General features: G+C 36.6%; 2 pseudogenes across 2 annotated transcripts; one reads left to right on the top strand and one right to left on the bottom strand.

The window, feature by feature from the left end:
* Positions 1 to 1,162: 1,162 nt before the first annotated feature.
* LOC143581419 (ATP synthase subunit beta, mitochondrial-like) lies at positions 1,163 to 4,673 on the bottom strand (annotated as a pseudogene). Its single transcript, XR_013143817.1, has 8 exons — positions 4,038 to 4,673; positions 3,453 to 3,528; positions 2,771 to 2,859; positions 2,304 to 2,684; positions 1,999 to 2,223; positions 1,706 to 1,899; positions 1,363 to 1,480; positions 1,163 to 1,273 (listed from the first exon to the last, which is right to left on the bottom strand). The product of XR_013143817.1 is annotated as an ATP synthase subunit beta, mitochondrial-like (transcript).
* A 1,986-nt stretch (positions 4,674 to 6,659) lies between these two features.
* Positions 6,660 to 11,489, top strand: LOC143581415 (DNA ligase 6-like; annotated as a pseudogene). The gene is made up of 15 exons (XR_013143816.1): positions 6,660 to 8,777; positions 8,933 to 9,050; positions 9,130 to 9,211; positions 9,336 to 9,438; positions 9,511 to 9,605; positions 9,691 to 9,794; positions 9,961 to 10,076; positions 10,159 to 10,207; positions 10,289 to 10,385; positions 10,470 to 10,535; positions 10,632 to 10,791; positions 10,894 to 11,002; positions 11,214 to 11,263; positions 11,314 to 11,348; positions 11,421 to 11,489. The product of XR_013143816.1 is annotated as a DNA ligase 6-like (transcript).
* The last annotated feature ends 243 nt before the right edge of the window (positions 11,490 to 11,732 follow it).

Below are 11,732 nucleotides of genomic sequence, written 5' to 3'. Positions count from 1 at the left end.
CTTTATGTGCCTCCTATAGCCCTATACAAGATGTATAGGTCTGACTCGTATGGACGTATACAGTTTGTATAGGCACAATTGGACAAATTCTTTGTTTTTGTTTTTTTTTCCATTGTTTAATTTAATTAATTAATACTCGTACACAATATAGTCGTTTGGTGATGGAGTGGTTGGTTAAAATGAAACAAGTTGTTTGATGATGGTGCCAAATGACGTTGACACGAGTGTATAAGCTGAGTTAGATGGCGTGTACACGAGTGTTGGTGAAAATTTGAAAAATATTGAGCATAATGAGATATTATGGCATATACGAGGCATATAGGCCTATATGAAGTAGTTCATCCACGGAGAGTTATACGAGATGTATAAATCTTATACGAGACATATAGTTTATCCACGGAAACTATACGAAGCATATAGAGCCTATACAAGGCATATAGGGCCAGAAAGAACTATATGAGACATCAAGGTTGCGACAGTGATTTCTCCGTACGACTTGTATAGGCACGGAATGTCTATACGGGTCGTATAGGCCTATACAAGTCGTAATGGTATGTACAAACACCATGGAGGTGATTGTGTGTTTTGCTGATGATCACCGTAAAACAACATATATCTTGAGAGTTTACTTGGAGCCTATAATCTAATTATATGGCCAACTCTTTTGCGGCTCTATTTCACTACTGCATCAGAATGATCTGTAAAGATGCTAAGCAATCTGAAGGTAGTTATTTGTTGCATTGTTAATTGTTTCTTATGTCTTTTAACTTTTTAGACCAGAACAAACTTTTGTCTCTGCATCATTACAAGCTTACAACTTATCTATAAGCTTTTCTTGAGCTGTAAAATTGCGTTATGTATTTTTCCATCATCCATATTTCCAAATAATTTTTAACACGCAGAGTCTTATTAAGGAGCAATGTTACATCAAGAAAATAATCAAGAAAGTGTGATCTTTTATTAATTTCAAAAACTCGGACCAGTACAGGTATAAAACTAGTTTCCATTGGTCCAAATACAGAAGTTAATAGCCTTAAAAGTGCACCTCCTCGGGCAAAAAATGGGCTGTTACCCGCAAGGAATAATGCGTGAAAGAAAAAGCTCAAGCGATGCCACAAATAAGTGTATCATAGATTATAACATAATAATCAAAATTAATAAACTACGCGTTATCCTTGGCGATCTTCTCAGCCTTAGCAATCACCTCATCGATTCCTCCAACCATATAAAACAATTGCTCAGGGAGATCATCGTACTTTCCATCAAGAACACCCTACGCGTATAATGTTAACAAAACATCATAAACATATTTGATATATTTTATAATAAACATTGAAACAAGTTTTATTGATTGAACGTTACCTGAAAGCTCGCAACACTTTCTTTAATATCGACGTACTTCCCTGGAGCGCCTGTGAACACTTCCGCAACATGGAACGGCTGGCTCAAGAAACGTTGGATCTTACGAGCACGTGAAACGTATTAAAGAGAATATTATTGAAAATAATATGCATGTAAATTAGCAGTTTCCTTTCTTATATTATATGTATTTTTAGATAGGATTTGTGATGATTATTGACCACCGTATTATTTGCCTTGACTCTCTCAATCATCGGTCAAGGTTGTTGTATTTTGGCTTATTTAAGCTATTGTAAATTGTGAATACAATATACTCTTAATCATTCAATCAATCTCTCATAAAACGGTCATTTTGTCATCTTCACTAAGCTCATCCATTCCTAAGATAGCAATAATGTCCTGAAGATTCTTGTACTTCTGGAGAACTTCTTGCACGCCACGAGCCGTTTTATAATGTTCTTCACCAAGAATACGAGGTGAAAGCATTCGAGATGTTGAATCCAATGGATCAACAGCAGGATAGATCCCCAGTTCTGAAATCTACATAAACCAAAATATATAAATTAGTATTTATTATATTATAGTATTATACTATAATGTATTTATTGTACTCTTATATATAGTTGATTATTATGGTACCTGCCGTGAAAGCACGGTGGTGGCATCCAAATGAGCAAAAGTAGTTGCGGGGGCGGGATCAGTCAAGTCATCTGCGGGCACGTAGATGGCTTGCACAGATGTAATGGAGCCTTTCTTAGTCGTGGTAATACGCTCCTGAAGGCCTCCAAGATCCGTTGCTAACGTCGGTTGGTACCCGACAGCAGATGGTATACGTCCCAACAAAGCCGACACCTCGGAATTGGCCTACATATCAAAATTAACAAACATGAAACTAAAAGTTACAAGCCATAAGCGGAAATGAATTTTTTGTATCATTAATAAACCTGAGTGAAACGGAAAATGTTGTCGATAAACAGAAGCACATCCTGGCCTCCAGCATCACGGAAGTGCTCGGCGACGGTGAGTCCTGTGAGACCCACACGAGCACGAGCACCCGGAGGCTCGTTCATTTGACCATACACAAGAGCACACTTGCTTTCGGATTGTTGGTCTCCGAGCTTAATCACACCACTTTCAATCATTTCTCGGTACAAATCATTTCCCTCACGAGTTCGCTCGCCAACACCAGCAAACACAGAGAAACCACCATGAGCTTTTGCTATGTTGTTGATTAGCTCCATGATAAGCACTGTCTTCCCGACACCTGCGCCACCGAACAACCCGATCTTCCCACCTCGTTGATACGGAGCAAGTAGATCCACAACCTACAAGCCAAAAAGGCAAAAACAAATACATGAACGTGAAACAATTAAAGATTATTATTATTATTATCATTAGTGTGAATAATCACCTTGATTCCGGTGACTAGGATTTGCTGTTCGGTTGCTTGCTCAACAAATTCTGGAGCTTCACGATGAATAGGAAGATAGTGGTCCGTTTCTTTGATATTTAAACAATCGAAAATGGTTAGTAGTTAGTTTGAATAATAAGTTCATGCATGCTTAACAAAGGGAACGTACAACATGGAAAATATATGGAATTCATTTCTTGAATATATGAGAAATGAAATGCTTCAATGACTTCTAGGATATAGATGAAACTATTTTGATTTCTAGATGATTTGTCATTTGAAATGACGGATCAAAACATTGTTGTAGGGTATCTTAGGGATTCTCTGCCAGGTTGGTTAATTCTCACGTGTTCCGTCATTTCAAATGGAGGAACCGGTAAATTAATAATTAGATTGTACCGGTCACATTTTATGGAGCATTTAAGTTTGACTATACACCGTTCATGATCCACCTGCCTGTGTTTTTTATAGTGTTCCTTCATTTGAAATGACATAAACTTACCAGACAAATACGTGCACAGTATTCAACGATGTTAGAATCCAAATTTTAAAATGACGAATCATTTTAAAACCAAAACATTTTCATCTTTCTATCAAGCATATGAATTTCTTCCATTTTCAAAAACAAAATAATAATAATAATAATAATAATAATAATAATAATTCAAAATTTATGCCTTACTTAATTCACCCCTATGATCAATAGCCTCTCCGATCACATTAATAATCCGACCAAGAGTCGGCCTGCCAACAGGAACCTGTCATAAACACTTGACAACATTAATAAAATCAAACAATGATTGAACTGAATCTTTAACGTTAAAAATAAACATTTGACAACCGGAACAGGTTACAAAACCATTATAAATGCATCAATACACCAGTTTGTTAATCATTGTATTTATAGAGAACACCGGTTTGTAGCCCGTTGTAATTACTTAATTACACCGATTGTTTGTCCGTTGTAAGTACTTTAATAACAACGGGTTAACAACACATTGTATCATGTTCTATACGACGGTTAAGAGCCCGTTGTAAATAAAGCTCTATAACGGTTACCAGCCCGTTGTTATTATGTGATATATACCGGCTACAAACCGTTCTAATATCTTCTAGGATATACACCGGTGTGAAAACCGTTATTATAATTTGCAACGCCTCAATTATAACGATTTTGAAACCATTGTGTTTACGCTTTTTTAAACATTTTAAAATGGTCATTTTCTGTACCAGCGAACCATAAACAGATGATCATATATAAGCTTACAAGAATAGGTGAGCCAGTATTAAGCACTTTCTGGCCTCTAACAAGCCCTTCAGTCCCATCCATAGCAATCGTCCTAACCACATTCTCTCCCAAATGCTATGCCACCTCCAACACCAACCGTGTCGGGTTATCCATCACCTCCAACGCCGTCATGATAGGCGGCAACCCATCTGCAAATCTCACGTCCACCACCGCACCGATCACCTGACAAACCTGGCCCAAAGCACCCTTACCCGAATGCTCATCCGTTACCTTTCCCGTAGCCTTGGAAGAGTCCGGAGACGCCGGAGCCACGGCGGCAGCTGTTGCGTACCCCGCCGTGGCTGCACGGTTGAGCAGAAAACCCACCGGAGAAGGACGGAAATGACGTGTGCATGGGATTGGTGGGGTGTGGGATTTGGTGAGTGGTGTTGGTGGTTTGATGCGGCGGAATATGGAGGATAGAAGCCTCCGGGAAGCCATGTCTGATGGGTAAGTACGTAGTAGAGGTTAAATTGTTTGTGACAGATTGAAATTAAATTAATTAAATGAAATGAAATGAGTTTTTTAAGGAAGATGGTGAGTGAAATACTGGGGTGAAGATTTATTCAGAAGGCTGAGGTTCGTTCTAGTTTTGCTTTGAACACGGTATTCCAGCCGAATTTCGGACTGATTTGTTTTGGTTTTTCAAAAACAAACGTTTCATCCCTTTGCTTTGATACCTTTCTCATTCTTGCACACAAAAATAATTAATATTATTTTTGAGTTCTAAAGAATACATCAAAATAACGTGACAGAAAACATTTAAATTTGAGGGTCGAATATATATGTTAGATTTAGGCTTTCGGATTAGAAGAAGCCCAACCAAATTTTATAACCAGAAGGTCTATGTATTTTTTTGTGTTTGTCATTGTAATCTAAGCATCTAGTTAATTTATACTTAGAGCATCTCCAATACAAAATATATGTTTTGTTTCAAACCACCAACTCAGCATGCCGCATCAGATTTTAAACCAATCTACAAAAACTTTTATTTCTACTCTAGTGATTATTACCGGTTTGTGTTTCAAACTGTCACCTCATCACCTACTTTTCCTTTTATTTAATCTAAATCAATATATATCTTGTATAATTAATTATTCTGTATTTCATATATATTAATTACATTAAATAATAAAAAATCAATTACAAGAAAAAACACATTTTAAACCTAAACTTAAAACATAAAACATTTTTTAAAAACACACCTAAAAACATATTTAAACCTCCATCCTTGGGGTATTTATTTGTGTGATATATGTGAATGAAAGTGTGTATACATGTATGTATATATAGTGTATTATATGTTTTTTCTATTAATAATTTAATAACTTAAAAAGACGGAAAAAGGTAGGAGTTGAAATTTATACCTCCATAATAAATTACCCCATCTTTAAATGCTGGTTTGTATTTCCAATACATTTCACTTTTAGCACACACCTTCAATGAGTCAAGACACTTATGTTGAATTTCAAAACAACTCTATGTGAAATTCAAAACACCCAACTGGAAATGCCCTTAGTTATTCATATGGCATATTGTTCAAGAAAACGATCGAGAGAAACATATGATTCCACTAATATATCATCAATTTATTTGGCAAACGTTACATGTATTTTTATCAAATTTTTATACGGTACAATGTGTTATGTTTTCATGTATAAGAAATGCACTCTCCGTGATAAAACTTTCTTTAAAAGTTTTGTGAAAAATTAATTTTATTAATTTATGTTATATATTATAGATTTAAAGGTCAAACTTTGATTGCGACTGAAAAGCAATGCTTGCTTCTTACAAATGAGTTTACAAAAAGGCTGATTAATTATAAACTTACCACCTTAAAGTTTTTTCTCTTTTTTTATCATTTTAATCAATCATATTATACCACGTGAACCACTAACATTTTTAGTTTTATTTTTGTCATTCTTCTTAACTGTTAAGATACGTTTTCTGATATAGTATCAACCTGTTATTGTGACACACTTATTTTTATCTATATATCAATAATTTTTGTTTTAAAAAGAGTTAACAATGGTAATGCATAAGTGACTGAAACATAAGCATACACATTATCAAAACTGCATCACAGTTTACTATTTTTTTTTTGGTTTTTACATAAAATGATACCATATACACCTCTTGCCATTATAACTAACATTTCAACACGAATATTTTGATGTATACATATTTTCCATGAGTTCCTGTATATCTTTAAAAAATTTAAACATAGCCCATGGTTAACGAAGCACACGAATATGCAGTGTTGTGCGGACAAAATTGCTACTTTGATGACAGTTTCAAAATAGGGGTGTTCTTAGGTCAATCATGAAACAAACCATTAGTAACGATTTTTTATCATCGAAAATTTAAATTAAACCGTTAAATTTTAAAACCGAACAATTTGTCGATTTAGTAGTTTGGTTTCACGGTTTTTTATGGTCATATACAAAACTTTTACCACTTTTGACGCCATCAGTAGAACCACCCACTGACACCAGCAGCCGCCTGTCGTCTCCACCGTCTCCGGCTAACAATTATGAAAAACTGACGCCTTCCTGTTACTGATTCACTGTTATGAATTAACCTCCACACATAACACCAAACATGACATCATCATCATCATCTTCACCACCCCAATCCAAAACCCTAACCCTAGACTCCACAACCACCATTCCATTTCCCGCCAATTTTCCACCCAATAAACTCATCCCCAAAACCAAATTCATCATCGACGGCTTCCGATTCTCCGGCCACCACTCCACATCCTACTTCCTATCACACTTCCACTCCGACCACTACGCCGGACTCACCTCCACCTGGTCCCACGGCACCATATACTGCTCACCAGTCACCGCCCGCCTCGTTATTCAACAACTCCACGTTTCCCAATCACTCGTCGTACCCTTACCGATGTCGAAACCGGTTTCGATTGACAATTGTGAGGTTACTTTAATTGATGCCAATCATTGCCCTGGTGCGGTCCAGTTTTTGTTTAAAGTTGTTGCTGATGATGGGAGTTGTCACCGGTATGTGCATACCGGTGACTTTCGGTATTGTGATTCGATGAAAACCGAGTCTCCGTTGAGTGAGTTATCGGTGCGGATGCGGTTTTTTTGGATACGACTTATTGTAACCCGAAATACGTGTTTCCGTCACAACAAGAGTCTATTGATTATGTGGTTAATGTGATTAATAAATATGATAATGGTAATGAGAATGAGAAGGTTTTGTTTCTTGTTGCTACTTATGTTATCGGGAAAGAGAAGATTTTGCTTGAGGTTACGCGTAGATGTGATAGGAAGATACATGTTGATGAACGGAAGTTGGGGATTTTGCGTACCCTTGGGTTTGGGGAAGATGGGGTTTTTACTGGTGAGGAATGTGAGAGTGATGTTCATGTGATCGGGTGGAATGTTTTGGGTGAGACGTGGCCGTATTTTAAACCGAATTTTGTGAAGATGAAGGAGGTTATGGATGCGAGAGGTTACTCTAAGGTGGTTGGGTTTGTGCCGACGGGTTGGACGTATGAAGTGAAGCGGAATAAGTTTGCGGTGAGGACGAAAGATTCGTTTGAGATACATTTGGTGCCGTATAGTGAACACTCGAATTATGAAGAGCTTAGAGAGTATGTAAAGTTTTTGAGACCTAAACGTGTTATTCCGACTGTGGGTGTGGATGTTGAGAATCTTGATGGGAAGCATGTTAATAAAATGCTGAAGCATTTTTCTGGGCTGCTTGACGAAATGGCCATTAAACAAGACTTCTTGATGGGCTTTCATCGTGGGCCTAAGGAAAACGTGCAGGAGCTCAAAAAAGAAGAACAGGTATTGTTAACCAACAAAGAAATGGATGAAATGATACAGGAACTTAATGATTGCTTGCCTGGTTGGGTCACTAGAGATCAGATGATGGATATTATAAACAAAGCAGGAAAAAATGTTGTTGACGCAGCTTCTTATTTTTATGAACATGAAACCGAATATCATGAACAGGTTGTTACCAGCACCCCTGTTTCTGTTTCGCAAGAAAGCTCGGTTGAGATAGTTAAGCAGGTTATTGCCCATGCTTCATCCACCTGCACACCCGTTAAAACCTTTTCTAAAAGCTTTGCGTCATGTTCAAGTCCTGCTAAAACTATATTAAAAAGTGAGGTTAGTCCTTCAAGTAAAAGAAAAAAACCATCCAGCACTAAACAATTAAGTAAGAAGAGCATTTCTCCTAGCCAAAAGAGGAAGACGAGTGAAAGTAAGTCAAGCAAGAAACCGAAACTCGCTTCGCAACTTGAATCCAGTGGGCCAAAGCAGCATACATTAACTAAATTCTTCAATAAGGTTTCACGTACAGTCGAACAGCCTCAAAATGATGAAGAGGTGTTGCCAGATACTGTCACTGCACTTTACAAAGATGAGGTGGAACAATTTATTCAAATTATAAATGGCAGTGAGTTGGTGCGTGGTTATGCTACCACTATTTTAGAGGAAACAAAGGGAGATATTAATAAAGCTCTCGACTTGTATTACACCAAATCTAAAGATAAACAAAGTGAAAGTGATAAGAGTTTAGATCAAAGTAGCTGCTTTGTTGAAGGCACTGAAGTACCTGTTAAAGATAAGTCCTGGTCCAAGCACTCAAAAGAGTCTTTGACACCTCAACCGCCAGCTGACAATGTTGCTCCCGATCTTGTATCACTACCACCTGAGAAGTATTCTCCCGCAGACCATGGTTGGTCTTAGTTACTGTTGTAAAGGGTTGATTATAATATTACATTGTTTACCACACGTTATATATCAATGAAACATGAATGTTTTCAGAAGCAACCATAACATTTAAATGAGTTATTAACTTACTTATATAATACTAAGATTTTAACCCTGCAGCCTGCTGGAAAAAAGACCAGTCTGCTCCCTATCTACATCTTGCTAGGACATTCAGTTTGTTGGAAGACAAAAAAGGAAAACTTAAAGCAACATCTATGCTTTGCAATATGTTTATGGGGTTCGTTACTGTACAAGGCATACATTTGGTTTTTCAATGATTTTTGGTGTCCTTGTATGCAATGTTTCTTTTTAAACAGCTTGCTACTTTTGTCACCAGAGGATGTACTGCCAGCTGTGTACTTGTGCACACACAAGATTGCACCTGACCATGAGAACATGGTTAGTATGCCTGCTAGTATGTAATTATGCAAATACACCATTTCTCGAACACTATATATGTGTTAATATTGTTTTAAACACGCGGGCGTCGCGTGACAGCTATTTTCATGTGATTATGATGCAGGAACTGAACATTGGTGAAAGCGTTGTGAAAGCAGCATTGGAAGAGGCGTGTGGTACAAACAAGTCAAAGATTCAGGATTTGTCCGACAAGTTAGGTGATCTTGGTATGTGATTATGATTGTCTATCCTGAATTTTTTTTTTGCCTTGCGTTTGCTAAATAATCTTTTTGAATAAGGTGATGTTGCTCAACTTTGTCGTCAGACACAGAGATTACTTGCACCTCATCCCCACTTTCAATCCGAGGTGTTTATTCAGTGCTTCGGGAGATAAGGTATGAAATTCATATATTACTATGATGTGTTCATCTGATTAGAAATTATCCACTGATTATTACATGTTAATATAGAATTGGTCGGTGTGCAAACAGGTAGTGGAAGTACTATGAGAAAGAGAAGCCTCATTGTTAATCTAATGAGATCTTGTAGAGAGATGGAGATCAAGTTTATAGTCAGAACATTGGTAAGTTTTTTATTGAAAATTTTGATTATGACATTTTTGTATCCTGACACCTTGAAAAATTTGAGTTCAAGTTTATAGTAACTGGTTGGTCGTTACAATTCATCCTTTGTCTCTGATCATGCAACATCTTCAGACTTCTATGTTTGGATTTCTTCGTGATGTGTAGGTTAGGAATTTAAGAATCAGGGCCATGATGAAAACTGTTCTGCCCGCATTAGCTCATGCATTGTTATGAACTCTTGCCATGGAAAAACCATAGAAAATCTCAAAGAAACGCTTCAGGTTAGTTCTTGAAATGATTCTAGGCTTCGTCATTGGTTCAAATTTTATCAGCATGCTCTACTGTCGTCCTCTTTTCTATTAGGGTCTATCTGCAGCGGTTTATTAAAGCATATGATATACTCCCAAATTTGGTAACTTCCCCTTTTCGCATTGGATTTATTATCTACTTTAGTTGATTGCTATAGTTATTCAGACACTACATTATTTTTCAGGATCTGCTCATTCCTTCTGTTATGGATAAACGGATAGAATTTTCTTCAGAAACATTGTCTATGGTTCCTGGCATACCAATTAAGCAATGCTGGCAAAGTATACACAAATTGTTCTTTTTTTCATGAAAGAATTGTTGTTATGTTTATATGATTGTGGTTTAATGTTAGTGTGAATTAACAGAGTTACTAATGGAGTCCCTCAAGTGTTGAAGCTTTTTCAGGGGAAAGCACCTACCTGTGAATTTAAGTAAATTTTGATTGTTCGGTTTAAATATTTGATAATGCATGTCTAATCATGAAAACAAAAAAGGAATATTTATAAGTCTGCTTATCTGTGCTATAGATATGATGGTCAGCGTGCGCAGGTTCACAAATTAGCTGATGGATCTATACGTGTGTTTTCACGGAATGGGGATGAATCAACATCTAGATATCCAGATGTAATAAGTATAATAAATGAGGTCTGCAAGTCTGAGACTATTTCTTTCATAATTGATGCTGAGGTAAGTGTTTATATTGAACCTGATATCCTTATCTTTAAGTTCTTAAGTTCCTTATTCCATACATAACATGTAGTTTATTTTGGTAAAATCTTGCGGTTGCAGGTAGTTGCTGTTGATAGAAAAAGTGATCCTAAACATCGATCATTCCAAGAACTATCCTTCCCGCGATAGAGGTGGCAAAAATTCTGTAATTACAGTAGATAACATAAAGGTATCTGGCTTTCTTCTTTTTTTTCTTTTTTTAAAAAAAGAAATACTATTCATATAAGTCTGTCTTTTGTTTCTTTTATAAAGATACTATTAGATAAATGTTTTTTTAAGCATCGTTTGGTTATGATATAACAATTTAACTTTTTTTTGGATTTTTTTTTGTTTGGGTTCTGTCTTGTATCTACGAAATGCCTGATATTGTTTGTTTGCAGGTTGATGTATGTGTATTTGCTTTTGATGTCATGTTTGCTAATGGAGAACAGTAACATTGAACTTTAAAAATGATGATGATTAGAACTTAATGTGTGGCAGGCTGTTGGGTTTACCTCTGCGTCAAAGACGAAAATGTGAGATTACCGATCTGTATCTGCAATTATTCTTCTAACAAGGCCTAATGTTATTATTCTGTTAAATCTCAGATCTGAAAGATAGGATATTTGTTTGGTGAAGAAAAGATAGGATATTTTGAATATTCCAAGCAAATAACAGTGAGGATCTTGTCATTATGTTAGCCCTGCTTGCGGTGCGCACATATGATGTATATATGTGTGAACCCTCGGGTGGGCAAAAGTGAAATTGCACTAATTTTGACGTTATTTTACTAATCTCGTGAAAATAACGTTAAAAGTGACGGACGGTTAATCAGGCATCATGTAGTGGCGTTGATAGCTGAAAGATAAGGGTACATGCACCGATCAGCTGGTGTCCCGATGATTGAGTGCTATGTGCCT

Source organism: Bidens hawaiensis, unplaced genomic scaffold, assembly GCF_021521415.1.
Source record: "Bidens hawaiensis isolate Kalapana, Puna unplaced genomic scaffold, B.hawaiensis_p1.1 tig00030915_1, whole genome shotgun sequence".
In the NCBI taxonomy this organism is placed as follows: domain Eukaryota; kingdom Viridiplantae; phylum Streptophyta; class Magnoliopsida; order Asterales; family Asteraceae; genus Bidens; species Bidens hawaiensis.
Note: the sequence above shows the minus strand (reverse complement) of the source record. Positions and strands in the feature narration are given on the sequence as shown.